The following is a 23,722-nucleotide window of genomic DNA, read 5'->3' on the forward strand; positions in this document are numbered from 1 at the left end:
TGCAAATTGCTAGTCCTTGAAAGTTATTATTAACTAATTAGGATACAAAGAAATGAAAGTTTATTAGTACAATGAAACTTGTAGTCATATTAGATATGTTTTTAAGGTCAATCAGAGATAAATTTTAGATAGGCAGGTCACAGGTCACCTCCAAACACTTCAGAGTTCTACAGAATATGGCATTTAAGGTGTTTTAATAACATAGATTTTTTTTTTTTTTTTTTTTTTTTTTTTTTTTTTTTTTTTTTACTACGAGACATGTTAAATCCTGGCAGCACCAATCTACTTCAGAAAATATGATGTGCATTGATGAAATTCGTTTTGGAGTTTACTTTATTTGTGGCAAAATTTAGCCACTGGGCAAGAAAATACTCTTGCCTTAACTGCTGATGATATGCTGTCCAAAATGGACAAGCAGGACACAAAAGAAAAGACTGCCAAACCTTGCCAAGACAAGGTAAGAAGGCCCTTTAGGAAATCCTGCTTCACAGATAAAATTGTTAGATATACTAGGCCTGTAGGCTGAATGTGGATGCTCCAGCATTACAGAGGAAACTCTGGTGACTATCCAGGCAGCCAGCTCTTCCTGTCATTTTTCACATCTTTTGGAAGTTGCTTACTTGCACTTCCTGTTTACTTAGGTAATAGTATTTCCTTCTCAGGTATCTGAGGGAGTTGAAGACTGCATAGTTGTAGTTATAGTTTTTCTCATTAACAAATTCGGAAAAGAAACTCACTAAAGAGGTATAAAGTGTATAAGATTAAAAGACATCAAAAGATAGTTTTGGGTTGGTAATACAAGTTAGGATAGAAAGCGAATTAGGTACAACACTTTGAGCTCACCAAGATAGAATAAATAATGGAGTATTTTCTCTGAATCTGTCAAACGTTAATGGACTAGACTTTGTTAATGTAATTCTTGACTATATATATATATATATATATATATATATATATATATTATATATACTTATTGTACTTATTGCACATACTTTTTCTTATATTAGTTGTAACCTCCTTATATTGTTTTAGACAAAAAATAGAAATGTGGTGATATATTGTGTACCCTAATAAAATATGTCTGAAGATCAGAGAACAGAACAATCCATTAGATTAAACATAGATGCCAGGCAGTGGCAGCACACATCTTTTGTTCTACCTTGGGAGGCAAAGATCCATCTGGATCTCTGAGTTCAAAGCCACCCTGGACTACATGAGATTGATTCAGTCTAGGAGAGAAACAGAGCCAAGCGGTGGTGGCACACCTTTAATCCCTGTACTTGGGAGTCAAAGCCTTTAATCCCAGCACTAGGAAGGAAGTGACATGGCTGGGTGGAGAAAGGTATATAAGGCATGAGGAGACAGGAACTAGAGGCCTTTTCAGGTAGAGCCTTTTTCGGCTGGAGCCTTTTCAGCTGGAAGGCCATTTTGGCTGAGGAAGGCTTTTCAGCTGGATGCCTTTCAGCTGAGGACTCAGAAATATTCAGAGGACTCACGGAGCTGGTGAGGTGAGACTTGGCAATGTTTTTTTATTTTGTCTCTGATTTTTCAGTATTTATCCCAATGTCTGGCTCTGGTTTTTTTTTTATTATTATTACAAGACCAATTAGATTTTGTGCAACATGTATTCATCATACTCAATTACTAAAGGAGAGAAATAGAAGCTTATTTTTAAAAATGATTTCATATTGTGTCTCCACAAACACTCACTGAAAGTGAATAAAACTCTTAGCGTGCAAGAAATGGAAAGAAACACATTAGTGTCTATCAGAACACTATATGAGAGATAACTTGTTTTATTAGAGGAAGATGGAGAAGGTTCTCTTCAAATCAGCATCAAGGAAAATGAGATTATTATCAGGCCAGTAATCACCATTATACATCAGCCCTTATGTAGCTGGAAGTTTTCCTGTGTCCCACCCAGTTCTGCAGCTGCTCAGACCCAAATAAACACACAGAGGCTTATATTATTTTCAAACTATATGGCCTAATGACTCAGATTTCTCACTAGCTAGCTCTTACATCTTAAATTAACCAATTTCTATAAATTTATACTTTGTCATGTGGATTGTGACTTACTGGTACTTTCACATCTTGCTTCTCCTGGCAGTGGCTAGCAGAGTCTGCCCCATTCTCCGTTCTTCTCTCACTATCTATTGTAGCTAGAGTTTTCCTGCCTGGCCCACAGTCAGGACAAATCTCTCTCACCTGTCAGTCCCACAGCCGCTCAGACCCGACCAAGTAAACACAGAGACTTATATCGGTTACAAACTGTATGGCCGTGGCAGGCTTCTTGCTAACTGTTCTTACAGCTTAAATTAATCCATTTCTATAAATCTATACCTTGCCACATGGCTCGTGGCTTACTGGCATCTTCACATACTGCTTGTCCTCATGGTGGCTGGCAATGTCTCTCTGACTCAGCCTTCTACTTCCCAGCTTTATTCTCCTCCTTGTCCCCCCTACACTTCCTGCCTACCCAATGGCCAATCAGTGTTTTATTTATTGACTAATTAGCAACATATTTGCCATACAGAACATCCCACAGCAATCTCTCTTGGATTTTCCTGCCCCGCCATAGGCAAATGCAGCTTTATCAACCAATCAGAGCAACACATATTCACAGCATACAGAAAGACATCCCACAGCACCCCTAAAAACATCCACCAGGCAAAAAAATTAAAACTAAAATATACAAATATTAGAACAAAATAGTAAGAAATAAGTTGTGTAAATATTACAAAGGAAGAAAAAATGACATCAGTTTCAGAAAATAGCAAAGATGAAATTTTCTGCAAGTTTATTGTACACTTGCGAAGAAAGACAATGTAACGGAGGATAAGATACAGTTCACAATAGCCTCAAACCTATAAATTTCAAAACGATAACCCCAGTAAAAATAAGCATAAGGGCTATATGAAGAAAACTGTAAAATTTTACTAAAGGGCATAAAAAGAGATTTAAATAAAAGGTGAACCAAGCCATATTGTGAATGAGATGACTTAATATTAAAAAGATAAGAATACTCCTCCAAATTATTCTATAAATACACTGAAGTGTAATAAAAAAAATCCTATTTGTGTTATTCATGAAACTCAAAATGTTCCTTACAAATTTAATTTAGAAGAGGAAATGTGCCTAAGGAAGTTTATGTAAGATAAATGAGGAAGGGAGCCAGACTTACCTTTTATATATCATGACTTATAATGAAAATGGGATAATTGAGAAAATGTAATATTGGCATGGTGATAAAGAAATAAAGCATGGTTTACAAGTGACTTGTGAGAATGTAGAACAGAGAGGAGATATACATTGAATTGTTGGGAAAATAGTGGCCTGGCATAAAGCGTTGTTGTGTAATTTGTCTTTCAGTTTCATACAGGAAAAGAAATTGTATCATTCTTGTATATGAACTTCAAAATGTAAGAAACAAAAGTATCAAAACCTTGGACTGGCAAGATTGTTCAGTGTGTAGAAATGCTAACCTATGACACTGAGACCTGGACCAAATCTCCAGATCATACAAAGTAGAAGGAAAATATTGCCTCTGGAGGGTTGTCCTATGACCTTCTCACACAAATCTACGGCATGAGTGCACTGGTACACAATGCACGCACACACACACACACACACACACACACACACACACACACACACATACACACACACACACACACACACACACCCCTTAAAATAATTTTTAAAATAGCTCACAGTTAACTATGATGCTACATAACACTAATCAAGCTCTTGAGTGGAATATTGCCTGAGCAACACTTTGTCCCCAAGTAATTTTAAAGCAAGAAAAATGATTCTCTTCATCCATTCCCCTTTCCCAGTGTGATCTATGAATCCCTTTTGGAGTTCTCCTTGTTAGCTAGCCTCTCTGGAGCTGTGGGTTGTAGTCTGGTTATCCATTGCCTTTCATCTAATATCCACTTATGAGCGAGTACATACCGTGTTTGTCCTTCTGAGTCTGAGGTACCTCATATCAGTATGATATTTCATAGTTCCTTCCATTTGCCTGCAAATTTCATGATATCATTGTTTCTTACTGCTGATTAGTATTCCATTGTGTATATGTGCCACATTTTCTTTATCCATTCTTGGTTGAACAGCATCTAGGTTGTTTCCAGGTTCTGGCTATTATGAACAATGCTGCTATATATAGTTGAGCATGTGTCTCTGTGGTATGATTGAGTATTCCTTGGGCATATGCCCAAGAATGGTATTGCTGAGTCCTGAGGTAGATTGACTCCCAATTTGCTGAGAAACTGCCATACTGATTTCCAAAGTGGCTGTACAAATTTGCGCTCTCACCAACAGTGGAGGAGTGTTCCTGTTGCTCCACATCCTCTCCAACAAAAGCTGTTATCAGTGTTTTTGATCATAGCCATTCTGACAGGTGTAAGATGGTATCTCAGAGTCATTTTGATTTGCATTTCCCTGATGACTAAGGATGTTGAACAATTCCTTAAATGTCTTTCAACCATTTGAGATTCTTCTGTTGAAAAGTTTCTATTTAGCTCTGTAGCCCATTTTTTTATTGGATTGTTTGGCATTTTGCTGTCTAGTTTTTTGAATTCTTTATATATTTTGGAGATAAGCCCTCTGTCAGATGTGGGGTTGGATCTCCATGAGCAGATTGAGGGTGCGGGGGGCAATGGATGGTAGGGGATGGGGGATGATATCATAAGGGAACAGGATGGTTGAGCTGGAACAGGGACAGAATGGAAGAGCAATAAAAAAGGTACCATGATAGAGGAAGATACCATAGGGATAGGGAGAAACTGGGTGCTAGGGAAGTTCCCAGAAATCACAAGAATGACCCCACCTTAAACTACTAGCTATAATGGAGAGGGTGCCTGAATTGGCTTACTCTGGTAATCAGATTGGTGACTAACCTAACTGCCATCATAAAGCCTTCATCCAGTAACTGATGGAAGCAGATGCAGAGATCCATAGCCAAGCACCAGGTCAAGCTCAGGGAGTCCACTTAAAGAGGGAAAAGAGGTATTCTGAGAGCAAGGGGCATCAAGATCTTGATGGGGAAACATACAGAGACAACCAAACCAAACTAATGGGAACTCATGATTTGTGGACCAATGGCTGTGGATCTTCCATGGGACTGGACTAGGCCCTCTGCATAGGCAAGACACTTATGTTGCTTGATCTACTCAAGGGGCCCCCAGCAATGGGATCAGGATCCATCCCTAGGGCATGAACAAAGGCCACTGCCTATGGTAGGATACCATGCCAAGCCTTGGTCCAGGGGGAGGGGCTTGGACCAGCCTCAGATGAGTGTATCAGGCTCTGCTGACTCCCCATAGGAGGACTTGCCTTGGAGGAGGTGGGAATGGGGATTAGGATGATGGGGGAGGCTGGGGAGTAGAAGGAGGGAAGGGAAGGGATCTGTGGTTTGTATGTAAAATGAACAGAAATTTTCTTAATAATAATAATAACAATAATAATGAAAGAAAATTGATTCTTTAATGTGCCATGTATATATACTATTTCCATGGCACATTAAAATGTACAGCCCATGTCATAAGTAATGAATTATTAGTTATATAACATTTGGATTATTTGATAGTAAAAGGCATCAAACAAAGACAAAACTATCAGGGAATGGTAATATTTGTAATAAATGGCCAACTCTCCTTGTGTACATATTCCATACCACTGGTTTTATATTCATGTTTTGGCATTTACAGGTTTAGCCAACTTTCAGTCAAAAATATTTGAAAAAAAGTATTACTGTTCTAAACTTGGTCAAACATTTAGTGAGTATCCCCTGGAGAGTATCATATAACAATTATTTCTAAGCATTTACATTATAGTAGGCATAAAAAGTAAGCAATGAATTAAAAGATAGCAGGATGTACATAGATAATGTGAAAACTTAGAATTCTCCATATTTCTTAAACTGTAATTCTATGTATGAATATGAGTCTATATTTTTCTAGAGACATAACCATGGAATGTAATTCCCCTTCACTGTATCCTCAATTTAAGCTGAGAAATATTGACATTTTTGCTTGAGATTTTAAATTATTTTTTTCTTGGTTCTTTGCCAACTACCTCTTCTGACCAGAATATAAGTTTGAGGAAAACATGATTCATACCAGTTTGTTACTAAATTTTCCTCAATACCTGGCATTGCTTTTAAACAACAAAGATGTATTGAATTAATAGGAAAGATTTTTACAGCATTCATTAATTAATTGCTCACACAGTTGGTGAGTAATTAGGATTGGTTACTCTGTAATGGCATGTTATTATACACTGCATAAACTCATTATCTATTAATATGAATCTACCATCAGGACAGGACATGCTTATATATCACTGGAATTGATATTTGTCTTTTCAATGAATTAGATCAAAGCTATTTTGCTTGACAAGTGTCTTTTGGAAAAATATGAACACATAAAATAAATAATACTTAAATATTAAAGAACTAGAACAATGACTTTTTTCTTTTTAATAAAGCAAAAATGTCCGAGAGTAGAAGGTCAACACAAAACAAACTCCTTGATTTTTTTCCCCCTGTGTATGTTGGGTGATTGTTTACTTTGGCTTTTTTATTTTTGTCTTATTGGCAATTTATTTGTTTGAGTAGACCTTCACTTCTGTGTTTTGTGCAGTTTATTTTGAGAGAAAAGATACAATGTTGGGTAGGTAGGGATGTGGGAAGGAGAGGAGGGCATGGGAAGTGTTAGGGGATGGGAAAACATAATCAAGATATATTGTATGAAATAAATATATAAAAATAAATCTTTAGAGAAAGAATATTTTGTGTGTTATGTATTATTTTAAGAAGAGACTTTGCTCACTTCTTTCTTGGTGCTCCATGTCTGGACTTCAATGGTTTCCTCTAAACCACACACACATAGTGGGGTGGTGAATCTTGTTCGATGGCTTTTCTTCTTATTTACCCTTTGGTCATTGTTACTACTCTTGTTACCTCTTTCAAAGGGTGTTGGGTTATATTTCTAAGTAAGCATTTTTTTATATCACCTTTATAAAATACATCTCATACTCATGCTCCAGTAAAACAATTATTTAGATGCTAGAAAGAAGGAACCAGAAAAAATATGAAAAAAAGAGTATTATACATTTTATTTGTTGTGTTATTGTACAGTTCTATGTTGTATGGTGAAAAGTACCTATGCTCTAGGCAGTGTGGTAAAATCATTGCATTTCTTATCTATGTTCATGAAGTCCTATACTATAAGCATCATGAGGCATCATTAGCTTTGTGTTGAAAATGAGTAATATGAGCTAGAGAGATATCTGACTCTCCTGTGAAAATGGTCAACATGGTTTGAGCTGTAATTTTTACCTCAATACTAACTTGGAAGCTCAAGGAAACTTTTAAAGTGTATGTTATGGAAACTAGTTATGCTGCTCTGTATAGGACTGTAATATTATATCACCAACGCAATTGGCACATATTGCCAACTCTAGGGTAGGATGGAATGTTGCTGAATTTCAAATTGTTCAACCCCAAAAGAAACTTGTCAGTTTACACATCCTCAAATAATTGGCTGTGTGTTTGACCTTGTGTGGCTCACAAAACTTGCCATGACTGATAATCCTTTATAAATTGAATCCAGTTTCTCTCACCACCCCTCCATCTACAGCAATGACAGGAAACTTACCATAAACTTCTGGAGTTCCTGGAAAGACAATAAAAAGTTCTTGTTTTTACTTACTGTATTCTCATTTAGAGTTTATAAAGTACAAGCAGTGAAAAAGGTTCAAAGGAAGCTGAGATATGCGTTCCTGCAAATACCTATATGTTAGAGGCTGTGTCCTCAGATGAACAATATTAGAAAGAAGTGTTATTTTTAAGAGTTTATATTAAGTGGGAGGTCATTAAGAGCAGTATTCTGAAAATAATTGTGAGACTATTGTCTTTACCTTTTCTGCACCACTTTGACATATCACCACATAGTAGTCCCCAAAGTAATGTGGCTATCCAACATTATACTAAACCTTCTACAACCCTAAACCCAAATTGGCATTCTATAAGTTTGTCATCTCAGGCATCTTGGATTGTAGTGATAGAAATGTGATTGACATGATGTAGGTGTATAATCATTGGGCTTTCAAATCAGCCATTGAGGTGGAAGAGAAAGAAGAATTTATGTTTTCCCAATGCCCTCAGTTAGGATCAGAACAGAGAACTACTAGGGCTTTGTTAGACCTGCACACACACACACACACACACACACACACACACACACACACACTATTCTGATTTTTATTCTGCCTATGTAAGTTTACAAGAAAGGCTACATAAGTGCATAAATCATTTTCATAATAGAATGATTCCATAATTTGAGCACATTCTAAGTACTATTTCCATGCCATTTCTTAGACCACTGAAGTCTGACAGTAAATGCTGAAGATGTGAATCTTATAGAGGTCCTATTTGGAGATAAATGTAATATTTATTAGTTTTGATGCTTTTTATCAATTTATCACTGTGCACATACAAATTAATATGCTCTTTTCCAACCAGTTCTGCAAAATGGGGTACAAAATTTAAAATGGAAAAACTTACTAAGAAAAACTTAGAAAGGTAAAATAATTTCAATGCACCTTTCAATACAGAGAATGTGTTTATTGGGAAAAAATCATGATGATAGTGATACTTGGAGACTGGGTCTGAAATTTAGACAGAATGGGCTATTCATTCCTGTCCCCACCATTTGTTTGATTTGCGTTTTACTCATTGAAGTAACAGGTGCACTCATCTGACCACAATCACTAGTGATTCATTCTGTATGTATACAAGTGGGTGAAGATATGTGTGTTCATGTATATACATGCAAATATCTAAGAGTGTCTGTGTATATGTGTACTTACAGTTATTAGTGAGATTACCCAATAGATATAGCTATGGAATATGAAAGTTTGTGTAGCAGATATTCCTGATCTATGTGCAAAAATATGGCATTTAAAATTATTTTAGTGGATAAATCACCAGCTTTGTAAAAATCAATGCCAAAAGAGAGAGAAAACAGCCACAGCTTTGGCAGGCAGATGGAAAGTAAAGTGTTAGGTCTCATCCATCTCCAATTCCTATGATTATATGATTAAATATTAGTGTCCAGAGACAAGCAAGGGAAATGCCAGCCCTTGAAATACCAAGTATAGGCCAGAAAAGACTATGAATAAATACTTCATTGGGGCAGGTCCAGAAGATTAATAAGGTGGCCAAAAACTGAGGTTAGAAAGGGCTGTTTCCCAGGTAGTTAATTAGAAGTTTCTAAGAAACGGGAGTTGAATGAATAGGAAAAAAAGGTTATTCAGGAAAAGAAAAACGTAATTTTGAAATATAACTTGATGGCTTAAAGTAATTTTTGTCAACAAATATTATTTCATGCCTCTTTTATTTATTGCAGCGCCAGGACTATGGAGAAAAGAACCACAGAGGGATAAACTTCTAAGGGAGTTTATGAAGAGTATTATAGAGTTATCAGTTGCATTCCATCTTTGGATCAGAAAGTGTTTGTAGCAGTAATCTTCAAGTGAAGGGACAGAAGTTGGATGGGAATCAGGTAGAAGCTTCATCAAGTCACTGGCATCTTCTACTCAGACTTTGCACACATGTCCCATGGCAAGAATGGTTTCCCTTCTCTTCTGTAATTCCTTTGGAGACCTAATCAGTAGTAATATTAACATGACGTATGTATCACTAAACATTGAAAACACTTATTAAGAAGTCGTTCTATGACTGGCACTTGGATATAATACAATTTTGGCTCAAGGGATTTTTCTTTCTTTCTTTTCTTTTTTTTTTTTTGAGATAAAATTTCACTTACCCCAAGCTGAAGATGAACCTAAACTCCAGATCCTCCTTACATCTACTACTAGGATTAAAGGCACATGTCACCATGCCTGGTTAGTAGATACATAGTATAAGTATATTATATACATATTGTCAATGTGTACTACATACATATCATATATAATTAATTGCTACATTAACACTAGGAGATATATCCTTACAAAAACAATTTAACAGGGTAAATAATGATTATATAGCTTAAACAACCCAACCAACATTTAGGAATCATTGAATAAATCAGGAAGGAAGAAAAACATTTCTAAATTCGGTATATATCCTCTGTCTACTATCTATTGTACTGTGTTAAAACATATTTTGTTGGTAGAAATAAGAACAATGGGAATTGAACTAAATGACTTAAGTTAAATACTTTAAACTACATCCACACAACATAACATTGCAAGAATACAAATCGTCATGATTTTCTTTTTCTTTTTTTTAACTTTCGGTTTACTTATTCTTTGTATCTTTCACATCATGTATCTCGAGGCCCTTCATTTCCCCATCCCTTCATATCTGCTCTCTGCCCTTGCAATGATCCCCAAATAAAATAAAGTTTAAGAGAAGGAAAGTAAAAGAGAAAAGAAAAAGTGTCTCAATAGCTGTAAAATCCCCATGCAGGTGACCTCTTTGCTTTCAAACACAGCAATGAACATTCTGGTGTCTTTCACTTATTTCTTCTACCCAAACACTTAATAAAATCCCTGTAGTCTTACTCTAACTATTGCTCTGAATCTCTCATGGTCTATTGAACCCATTGTCTGGACCTCTTTTCTTGGATACACATGGACATACAGACACACACACACACACACACACACACACACACACACACTCATATATACACACACACATGCACACACACATATACACACACATGCACACACATATATACACATATGCATACACACACACACACACACACACACACACACTGTTGATAGTGATTCCCAGTTGGTGGATTCCCAGTTTCTAAGACCCAAGAGTTAAAAATTTCTTTTATTTCTGTATGCCTCCCCCAGTCACATTTGTGTATTTATATTGAAAAAAATTTAAGAACTCCCAAAAAGGAATTTACTCCACTAATTTGACAAGTATATACACATAAAAGTAGATTTATTAATAGGTGAACAAGCCCCCCCACAAAGTTTCATTTTATTTATATATGTGATTAGAATATACATGTACAACTTTATGTTCATATAAATTATATATTTTATATACAATTAAATACATATAATTTTTATTTGTGATTATGAAGCATGTCACCAATTAGAGTCACATTGTAAAGCACAAATATTTAAAAAGTCTTAAACTTTGTTTTTATAATTGTTCTGGAGTTCACAAACTCATAGAATAAAGTGATAATTACTCCAAATATAAGTGTCAATAACTGGTCTTTTTTAATATCTTGGAATGTTTGCTTTAAAACCACATTGTGAAGGGTGAAATTTTATTTGATTTCTTTATTTTTGTATATCTATTATCTCTCTCAGATATAAAAAGATCAATGATGTCATATTTCTTCATTTCCCCTTTCTCTAACTCCAGTACTGGATTTATCATTATTACGTAGTTTATTTTAATTATATATGTTAAGCTCTTTATAGTTATGTTATTCTTAATTGAAAACAGATTTTTTTCACACAGTGTATTTTGAATATGATTTCCCCTCCTCCAACTACTCCCTGAGTCTTCCCACTTGCCTATCCACCCTAATCCATACTTTTTTTTTTTGGTCTCATTAGAGTACTTATGTTCCTTAAATTCCTTTTGTAGAGAATTTTGGTTTTATTTGTACAACTCATTTTCTACTACTCAGTTCAAGGTGGTCTCCAGCATGGAATTCATTGTTATATTAACCTCTGAATTGGTTGCATTTGTGGTGGTGGTGTTGGTGGTGTGGCTATTTTCTCTGAGCATAATGTTTCCATTGGTTAGGAACATGCCTCATTAGAATGAGATGGGAGGAGATTCACTAAACCTTCATCTGAGATTTGAAATGTCACCAACCCTCAACTCCCATGCTTAATGTCTTTAAATTAGTATTTTGTAATTATTTTTATTATAAATCACACTTTTATTATTTAATTTTGTGTATATGAATTTGTCAGTGTATGTGTTTGTGCATTTGAGAGAAGGTCAAATTGCCTACAGCTGCAGTTACAAGGAGTTATGAGCTTCCTGACAGGGGTCCTAGAGGATGAACCCAGCCAGCTCCTCTGCAAGAGCATTATGTGGTCGTATCCACTGAGCCTTTTCTTCAACCTCACAATTTATTATTGTAATACTTAATTTTATAAATAGTTTTATGATTTATCAAACTTTTTATACCAATCAAGAAAAGTGTTTCTTCATCAAATATTTCATTTTGAATGTTTCTTTTAAGTATTATTAAGTTTTCATATGAAACATTGGCTAGGTTATCTAACACTTCAATTTTCTGCAGTTTTCTTTTTTTGTTTTATTTTATAATTTAATTTAATTTTACATATTAGCCACGGATTCCCTTGTTCTCCCCTTCTTACCCCCCTCCCACCTTCCCCACAGCCCACCCCCCATTCCCATCTACTCCAGGGCAAAGACTCCCCTGAGGATTGAGTTCAACCTGGTAGATTCAGTCCACGCAGGTCCAGTCCCCTCCTCCCAGGCTGAGCCAAGTGTCCCTGTATAAGCCCCAGGTTTCAAACAGCCACCTCATGCACTGAGTACAGGACCCCGTCCCACTGCCTGAATGCCTCCCAAACAGATCAAGCTAATCACTGTCTCACTTATCCAGAGGGCCTGATCCAGTTGGGGGCTTCTCAGCTATTGGTTCATAGTTCATGTGTTTCCATTCGTTTGGCTATTTGTCCCTGTGCTTTATCTCATAGTCATTTCTAGCATGACAGTTAGGGTGTTTGGACACAATGGAATACTACTCAGCAGAGAAAAACAATGACATCATGAGGTTTTCAGGCAAATGGATGGATCTGGAAAAAATCATTCTGTGTGACGTAACCCAGACTCAGAAAGACAAACATGGTATGTACTCACTCATAGGCGGATACTAGATGTAAAACAAAGATGACTAGACTGCTACTCACAACTCCAGGGAGGCTACCGAGAAAACAGGACCCCAAGAAAGACACAGGGATTGCCCAATGACAGAGAAATTGATGAGATCTACATGAACAACATGGACGTGAGTGGGGGTAATGAAGGGCAAGGGTCGAGAGAAAGAGAGCTTATGGGAGCCGGAGATCCCAGCTGGATCAATAACAGAGAGGGAGAGCAAGGAATAAGAGACCATGATAAATGAAGACCACATGAGAATGGGAAGAAGCAAAATGCTAGAGAGGCCCACAGAAATCCACAGACACCCCCACAATAGACTACTGGCAATGGTCAAGAGAAAGCCCGAACTGACCTACTCTGGTGATAGGATGGCCAAACACCCTAACTGTCATGCAGTTTTCTTATTTACACAATGAGTATAATATATATATATATATATATATTACATTTCTTAGAAAGTTGTGTGGAATAAATGGCCACTGTCAAAAATCTGAGTACCACGTTTCAGGAAATAGTATTTTGTTAACAATTATATTATAGGAATATACTATTTATGTATAAAAGAATTCACAAAAAAGACTTACTCAATTATACAGCAATTATCAAATATTCTCTCTGATTTGTGTTTTGTGAATTCTAAGAAATATTTGCCAGACTAAGGTCATAAAGACTGATTTTTCTGCTTTGTTTTCTTCTAGCCATTTTCTTACTTTATCTTTTATGGTTTCGTCTTTGCTATCTTTCATGTTATATTTTAGTATGTTATCATACACAGAGACTCAGTACACTTATTTTTGTGTGTATTATCCAATAATTTCAGAACCATATTTTAAAATAATTCTTTCTCTAATCATTAGTTTAGTAAACTATTTAGTAAACTATTCATCATTTAAATTTGTTCTTTCATATTGTTTTACTTTAAAATAAAACTTCTGAAAACACATTGAAGTAGAATAATTTTAAAATTGAGATAAATAGTTTCTTAATTGACCTTAGTGTTTTCATTATTTTCTCATTGTCTTCTTGGTTCTTTCAATCCAAGCATTTTCATATTTGGTAGTGATTCACCAGCTGGTAATGAGACGTAACAGAAAGAGTGCACGTTGAAATCAGAATTGTACTCGGATTGTTCTGTCACTTGTTATGTGCTTGTGGGTTGCTTGGACAATAATTTATAATCTCAGTTTCATCAATTAAAATACACACAATTTCTATAGCCTAGAGTTATATGGAATGGAATGTTACTTAACATCTAACATGGGTTGGGGCACATATTAAGCATACATTCTCAATTAGAATTACAGGATTTTGTTTAATGGTCCTGGCTCTCAGTGTGATTTTCCATCCTCAATATTAATTTCCCACTTCAGGAGACGGTCAATGAGAGTATGAATTGGGTCTATTCTTACATTGCTTTGCCTTTAATCCTTATTAATGCAACTGAAGCATCAAAAACTGGTGTTCCTGTCCTGCATCTGATCAATGGCTGCCCAAGAAAGGAGAGCAGAGTTAATGTCACATATGACAACTAAAATGCCCAAATCCATTTACAGAAATTTTTCACATATAAAACTGGCATCATGTGGGGTGGGGATCTCAACAATGACAAGGAAAATAAAATAGTTGATCATAAGTCATTCTTCTATGGCTAATGTTCAAGATCTTCTGTATATTCAAAAAGGTAAAACAATCTTGATTTCCCTAAAATGATAATTCTATAAACATACTGCAGTCATATGTAGCAGTAATAATCATAAAAGGTAATGGAGTAATAATATATTTTACGACAGAAATGTATCCTACCAATATGCTCAGTGATAGAATTATAACACCAAAGCCACATATTCATGATTCTATTTATACAAAATGTTTCTCTATAGAGATCTAATATCAATTAGTATTTCCAGAGGTTGGGAAGTAGCAGAGTATGGAAGGGTAAATAATAAGGGACATTGGGGTTCATAAAGCAATAAAAATACCCTAAAATTGATTATGGTGGCATTTACATGAATTTCTATTCATTAAGGAACACTGCATTACACATATTAAAGGAATATTTTGTTGTATGTGAAATATATCTTAGCATTATTAATTTTTTTGCATATTAAACTCATTTTCAGTAAATATGAGATTTAATTTTGTTTACTAGTTTTCAGACTTTTCTTACTGCTTTACACCACTTACATATACAAAAATCCCTCCAATCAACATTTCTCATGATTGGTTTTATCTCATACATTGGTTTAAAACAGATTTAGTCTGTTTTATACTATAAATCTGCACAGGAAACTACACAGCAGTGGCTTTTACTATAAATGGCTAGATAACTGATGCGTCTTTTGTCTACAAATATAACTCATTTTTATGCTGGATTCTTTAGTGCTTCTTATAATAGCCTAAAAATTAAGAAATTGAGTGACATAAACCATGTTTAGTCAGAATGGAATGGTTTATCAAATTTAACATTTTAGAACATTAAAATACATGTGTAATATACATATAATAATTGATCTATGAACATTCAGGCTCTAAATTGCCCCTAGGCCTATTGATATATTTATTGAAGCTATGGACATCTGTACACCAGTGAAAATAAATACATTTTTATTAAAGTTGTATAGATGTTGATAGTATTGGATACAGTTTCTATTTCTCCTTTTTTTCTCCTAACTATTGTTATAAACTTTGGCTTCTGTTAAACTTCAACACATCCACAGCTTTCATACATTTTGGGCATTATTGTTATGAGTAATTATAAAACATAAATTTAAAATGCATACAAAATGGGCTATTGACAGATTAATAACACAAAGAATAGGTGGGAATACTAAACAAAGCTACTAACCCCAAATGTTGGTGCCAGAAAATGTTTTCTTTTAGCTATGGTTGCTACACATTCTTAAGACATCTATTGTTTAAAGTGTGATCAATGCTATTAAAAACATTTCTGTATTTGATATTTTTATTCATTCATATATACAAATATACATATATTAATAACAAGTATTTTCAATCAGTGAAAGTATTATCCAAAACAATTTTACAGAGATTGATATCAAGTATTATTTCTAATGCTTTAAAATGCTACTTAAAGAGAGTAAGTTGCATACAGGTTGTACAGATTTATGTTTTCAATTTTTTTCCCAGAAAACCTTTTTTCTCTTACTTTTCCCAAGAAGGACCACTTCTCCCATTCTCAGCTTTCCGTAGCTGTCACTAGTTCTTTGTGTAGGTCTTAGACTCTTTCCTGTTCACTTTGCCCACCATTTCCCCGGGTGTTGTCCTTCTTCAGCTTATGTTTGCACAACCATTAATTTACTAAGCCAGCTTAATTCACAACAATAACTTACAATTATTTGTCATTATACCCACAGCTGAGTGTGGTCTTCACCCCTCCTCAAGGAAACATTTTTTTGCAATAGATAAAGACCATAAAAAAAAAATCCAATCAAAACGAAGAGTTGTGGAGCCCAGTCCCAATGGATAGATCTAAAAAATTTTCCCTCCTCTAAGACTCAGAGATCCATTTCTGAAGAAGGAACAGAAAGATGGTAAATTCCAGAGGATCAGGAAGTATGCTGTAATATTGTGTCTCCTAGTAATATTAGAAGCTATAACAATAAATTCTCATTAATATTAAAAACATTTATGTCATAGTTCCATATTGTATAAAAATGATAATAGCCATATATGTATGTATGTATGTATGTATATATATATATATATATATATATATATATATGTATGAACTTCACCCATTCTGACCTTGTCTGTCTTGACTGATGTTTGTTACAAGAAATATACTTGTTTAAAACAGAATACCTGGACCAGTAAGACGTTTTTATTTCTTTGTGGGTATGAAATAGTAAGTATCTTCATACAGCTAAATATCTACTATTGTGATAGCTGGACTTTCTTCTTTCCTATTTTAACATTCAGTTATTTAATGTATACCAGCTCGTTTTGTTATCCTGCCTGAAAAAATGAATATATTTTCTTATTCTAAATGCATTCTCTACCCTGAAGCTGGATTATTAACTTAATTAATGACTATCATTGAAACAGCTGTAAACTCAGTAATAAAAGTATTTTCATTTTTTCTAGCTAGAGCTCAGAAAACTTGAGAGTTTGCATCATTATTAATGTATTTAGGGTATGCTTGCCCACAAAATGTCATTGCTGCAGGAAGGAGACCCAGAGTATGTTGAAAACTGTGATCTCCACCTTCCTGCCTGCCTGCCACTGACGAGGCTGTAGTATTCATACCTGATCTGTGTGTGAGTCTATCAGATTCATCTGAAATATTGAAGGACAATGGGTAGCTAAGCTAATAACGCTGAGGATTAAGGGGCTTAGATTGCTATTTTGTGGGAAGCCATAATGGGTCCAGTCCAAACAGATGAGTGAGAGCCAATTCACACTGAGATGAAAATGAAATCAAGAGCAGAGAAGAATGAATGGCATAATAAAAGGGATGTGAAATTTTGAGAAATGGCAAATTAAAATATGCGGTCCCGGTGGTTTTTCCTGTGGAGCTATCTAAACTTGTTACCCTTCATAAATTTCTCTGTATTCTTCATTTAAACTATTTTTGGTTGGCTTCTAGTCCTTGTAACTCACAGAAGTTTGTTCAGAGCTGTCAGCAAACTTTGGCATTTGAACCTTGTATAATTAAATTAAAAGTTCCATAAAACTCTTCTGTTCAAAAAATTTATAGAGATTTATCTTTTTTTTCTTTTAGAAAAAACAATCTGCAATTGCAACTTTTTTTTATCTCAGTGGGGAAACATCTCTCTTTAGAATTCAAGCAATAACAATTCTACGGGGTAATGATTATTCTAAATGCATTGTACCATGTAAATTAATCTATTGCTTTGGTAGCATTGCTCCAAAAAGCAGAGCGGATGCTGAGTGCACAGAATGAACAAATTAATTAGCCCATCTACAAAATCAAATAAATCTCACAGTGGTGACCTCTGTGTAGTACAATAAAGAAAGACATGGAGTTCTTTAGTAACATTGGTTGAAGTAAAACCAGCTCTAGTAAGACTAGGTAGTGCTATAGTTTACACCAGGGACACAAGGAAGGCCACCTGGGGCCAGGCAGTATAGGGTCTGGACAATAACAAGATGTTGAACAAAATGCATTTGAGCAAACAGCATATTAGTCCATAAAAGATCCCCAAACAAACATTGCTGTGAAAAGAAACATGGTAATTTCTTCTATATAAACTATCCATGGTCCTAAGGTAAAGAAAGCATAGAGCAAGAAGCAAGAATTCATTGCAAGAAATTCTACTGAAGTAGAAATCCAAGTGTATTACAAAGACCTGAGTGCATTTGTTTATATCCAGAGGAGAACTGGAGGTGAGCACTTGAAAAACAAACAAACAGGAAGCATATAGAAGCTGAGCTCAGTTCATTTTAAATGTCTTCTACCAGATTACTGCTGCCTGATTTTAAGAGCCTGGTAGCACAGTGTCCAGATGCCCTGTATTTAGTTGGGTCCCTGGAAATGCACTCTATGGTGGGGATTTATGTTCAGATGAAGAACTGAGGAAGTCTCATTAACAACTCCTGTAAGTAAATAAAAGCAGCAGATTCAGGCAGATGGGCATGTTGAACTGCAATTCATTTATGAGCTTCAACTGCTGCCAAGGGGTGTGGTGCTGCTAGGCTGGATTTTTAAAGCTGTGTCAAATTAAGATGCCGTACCAGGCCTTTAGGCAATCACACCAATCAGATACTGGGATGGGCCCACCCAGGGAAGGGTCATAACCATGTTAGTGCAGCTACTATTCACTGAGGGCAGCATTTAAGAGACACCAACATAAGCCATCAACAGCTAGCATTTGAGATTAAAGTAAACAATCCTCACTCTTGAGGATAAATCACTTGAAGGTACCAGGGTACCCATTAGTGTCCACTCCCTGTAATTCTCAGAAGGATTCATTTGTTATGGTAAGTTCTCCCTCCTTGAAGACAGCTTCCCATTGATAGTATGGTTTCTGACCCTAGAGAAATCAGTATGTGGAATGTAGGCAGTGTACTTATATCCCCGATTTCTCACTTTCATAGAACCACTACTATACAAGCTATTTACCCTTTCTTTTCCACTTTCCAGTACGGATTGAATTTCTCTCTCTGCCTGGTTGTTCTCTCCTGTTCAAGGTTGTTAAGCTAACAGAGTGACACTGACTCTGAAGTGTCTGGGACTGTGGTCAGCACACACATCACAGTCAGATGTTGATGGCATTGCTCCTTATAATAAAATGTGATTTACAGGCCACCAAGAGACACTTGCTGTGTCATCCAAGCGTGGAATTTATTCATCCCTTAACAATTGGATTGGTAACAGTCCTATGCCATCTTTATTACCAGGGTCAAGTACTGCTAAAATGTGTTGACCCCTTTCTCTACCTACTAGTCCCATGCCACACAGTCATGTCCAGATGGCAAAGTGTCACTTACTATACTTCTAGTCCTAACTCTGATAGAGCAAAGCAAACTTTCATAGTCATATAGTCCATAGTTGTAGAGAAAAGTGTTTATGCTCCCTGGTGATTTTTTTAACCTTACTGGCACACAGCATTAAGACCCATGGACCCCACAGCCATGTATCAGCTACTAAAGCTTCTTCACTGTGAAATAATTGCTTTGGTCTGAGAAAATGACTCTGTAAGATCTTCGTTTTCTGGGCTTGGTGGTGCATGCTGATGTGATCTGAGGCTAGCCTAGGGTATATAGTTAATTATAAAATAGTCAGGACTCCATATGGAGGCCCTGGTTCAAATTGTATCAGAAAGTTCTATGTTTAGGGGCAAAATACCTTTATAGACCTCATCTACAAAGAATGGTTTCTCTTTTTACTCATTCCTGTCGAGAGCAAAGGTAAACTCCTATAGTCAAAATTCATCAAACCCGGTAATCCCCAATCATCCAAATTAGATTTAATGTCAATTTGCAACCCAATGATATGTAAGTATACTAGAGACAGGGTTGCTTCAGGGGCTCATAATTGTCTTCTGTTGCTGAGAGATATGATGGTCAGCCTGAGAATTATCCAAAATTACTTTGTTGTGGGAAAGCTTCTCTTAGATCTATAAAGTTCCCAGAGTGATATGACACTGAGGTCATTTATGACTGCCAACATCTCCTGACCAAGACCTCTAAAATTTGGATATTTGTGGCTTACATGGGAGGTGTCCTAGGTTAGTGTTTTTATAGGGCACAAGTATCTCCATGAATTATGTTTATTCTATTCACTTGTCCTTCCCTCAGATCTTACAGTCTTCTGGTAAGCCATTGGCCATTTGTAGCTGGAAGATTTTCTGTGTCCCACCCAGCTGCATGCTCATAAAATAATCACTCAGAAGCTTATATTAATTATGACTGCTTGGCATTAGCTCAGGCTTATTACAGACTAGCTCTTACACTTAAATTAACCCATAATTTTTATTTATGTTTAGCCACGTGGCTTTGTACCTTTTCTCCATTCTGCCTTGCCATCTTGCTTCCTCTGTGTCTGGGTGGCAACTACTGACTCTGCCCTTCCTCTTCCCAGAATTGTTTTAGTCTGCTTGCCCCACCTACTAAATGTTCCCTTGATAATTGTATAAAGCCTGGAGAAAAATAGTTGTACTTGACTTCGTTCTCAATCACTACCTCATCATACACTACAACTTAAGAGTCATGATTTAACATTTCCATACCTGGATGTCTACATCAAGCTGAATTTTCTGTCCAACAAAGTGCCTGCATGACTCTTTCTGTTCAGTGTATATATTTCTCCCTTTTAAGGTTGTGAGTTTAAGAAAAGACTATATAGAGAGTATCATGCATACATACTTCGGTGAAGGTAATGGCTCCGTCTCCTAAGAACTTTATCTCTCTTCACTGAGAAGGTATATCCAGTTGGAGAACTAACTGTAGGTTGAAAACCTTTGTTGAAATGAAGATTCTGAGTTTAGGATCACACACTTTAATTAGTTTTGGTTCCATACACAACGTGACTCTTGAGAATCGCTGCATTCTATTCTCCACTGCTCTTTAAAGGTCAGGGCTTCTGGCAGTCCACTGACCCTGTAGGAACTTGCTGCTCATTAAGATAATTGTACCTCTATTACTCCCACCTGGAAGTCACTAGTTCTGTTTTTATCAACTCTGTCTCCTCCAGTCAACCAAGTCCACAGAGGGCATTTACCAAAGATTTTGAAATGGTGATGTCACATTAGCAGTGAATCCTTACCATTTAGTTAAGCACAACACCAAATACACTTTTATTTATTTGGCTTTAGACTTTATTTACTCAGCATGTTTATGAGGTTCATCTACATAGGTCTATATACTAGCATTTCTTTTATTTTTTTATTCCCAATAGTAGCATATATAATGACAAAAATTATTTATCCAGTTATTTTGTATAGATTAGTAGTTTATTTCTAGTGTAGGTGTTTTATAACTGAGAAATTCTCAATATTTTATGCAATCTTTTGTTTATTATATGTGTGTTTGCTTAGATTAGAAAACCAGCAGGAAATATATTTGCTAGACTGTATTTCAAATTGGGATAAATTTTACTTTTTGTGGGACTGTCAAACTTTGAAACAAAATCTAATGGACAAAAAATAATTATATATATTTATGGAAATGATGTGATAATTTGTTATGAGTATAATGGTTAACTCATAAAATGTGTATTCCCCTGTCTTTAAATGGATAATTTTTTTTGTTCTGGAAAACTTCAACCTTACATCTTCTAGTTTTGTTTTAAAATACAAAGTAAATATCCATAAATTTAAGGTAGCCTAATGTTCTGAAAAGGATTCGAAATTATTTTTCTCTCTTTGCTATAATTTTGTGCCCTTTATCCAACATCCCAAAGCAAGCTCTTCTGTCATTCCAAGTTTTCATTGGCCACTATCCTTTCTACCCATGTGAGATAAATCTTACGTCTCAGGCTTCCATATGAGTGATAATATATTGTAATTGTCTTTGTGTCTAGTTCTATCCACATAGCAAATGATAGGAAGAAAAATGACTGTTTTTCAAAGGTATTTTACTACGATGAATCCTCAATAGCAATGTGCAGAAATTCCAGTTATTACTTTTAACACAAGCTACTTGTGAGTAAGAGAGATTATATATTTGTGCTTTTCTATACATTCCTGAGTGACTAATCATAATCACATATTTACCACTGACCACATAATTTCTTATTTAAAATAACTTTGTCTTTTATAAAATTGCTTGTTTGTTATGGAGATGGTGTTTTCATTTCATTGAGATGTAACAGTTGCTCATATAGTTTGTGTATTAAATCTTTAAAACACACACACACACACACACACACACACACACACACACACACACACAGAAATCCTCCTCAACATATAATGAAGATTTTTTTCTGGTTAATCATAGCTTAATATAATGTAATTTGCCTAACACTGCCTATCTAATGAACACAAAGATTTAGTAACCAAACTCATTGCAGAGTATTTTTCTCTTTGACTGAGTGACTCACAGAGAACTACAGATTTTACAACTGCCCAACACCTTCACAGAGTGTCCAATTACATATTGCTAGCCTGAGTATCATTAATACATATCAAAAATCAAATTCCAAGTTGTAGTTACTACTCAGTGTATATCACTTCTGCACAATTACATTTTTTTTGTTTGTTTTTTTCAAGACAGAGTTTCTCTGTGTAGTTTTGGAACCTGTCCTGGATTTCACTCTGTAGACCAGATTGGCTTTGAACTCACAGAAATACACCTGGCTCTGCCTCCCAAGTGCTGAGATTAAAAGCATGGGCCAGCACTGCCCACACTGATCTTCTAGCTCTTACAATCCTTCTGCCCCCACTTCTGTAATGTCCTCTGACTCTTAGCTGTGGGAACATTTTATAGATATGTCCATTGGGACTGAGCTCCACAACTCTGAATTTTGATTGGTTATGGTTTTCTGTAATGGTCTCTGTCTTAGTTAAGGTTTCTATTGCTGTGAAGAGACACACCATGACCACAGCAATACTTATAAAGGAAAAACATTTAATTGGGGTTGCTTACATTTTCAGAGGTTCAGTTCATTATAATCATGGTGTGACATGGTGGTGTGCAAGCAGACATGGTGCTAGAGATGGAGCTGAGATTCCTTCATCTTGACTCACAGGCAACAGGAAGTGATTTGCAACACTGGGTTTGTATTGAGTGTATATGAGATCTCAAAGCCTGCCTCCACAGGAACACACTTCCTCCAAAAAGACCATACCTACTCCAATAAAGCCACACCTCCTAACAGGGCCAGTCCCTTTGGGGACCATTTTTTTTTTCAAACTACCACAGTCTCCTTCTGTTGCAAAGAGAAGTTTCCTTGTTGAGGAGTGTACTTATCTGTGGATATAAGGACAAATATTTAGAATATAGTTTACTAAGATACTGGTTTAGTAAATTGATGGTTTTAGATTCTCTTCCAAGGCCCATGTGATCACTAACTCTAGACAATTGTCTAGGTTTCCAGTATCAGCCATTGTTCCCTCTTGTTGAGTGGCTCTTAAGTCCAATTAGAGAGCTGTTGGTGACCACCAAGGTATGACTGTCACAACTGTACCTATAGGGTTGTTGCTGTGGTGGTTCATAGAAATCATAGCTTGATAGTACTTTTGGTTGCTTTCCTCCTTTGGGGGATTTGAAGGCATATTTTAGTACCACACAAGTTAGTCCTCAGGTAGGAGGCTCAAATTTTTGTTTGTTTGTTTTAAAGATCATTGGTGTTCACTTACTAAAGTCAAAGTAGAAGTT

Source organism: Peromyscus eremicus, chromosome 3 (genome assembly GCF_949786415.1).
Source record: "Peromyscus eremicus chromosome 3, PerEre_H2_v1, whole genome shotgun sequence".
Taxonomy (NCBI): Eukaryota; Metazoa; Chordata; class Mammalia; order Rodentia; family Cricetidae; genus Peromyscus; species Peromyscus eremicus.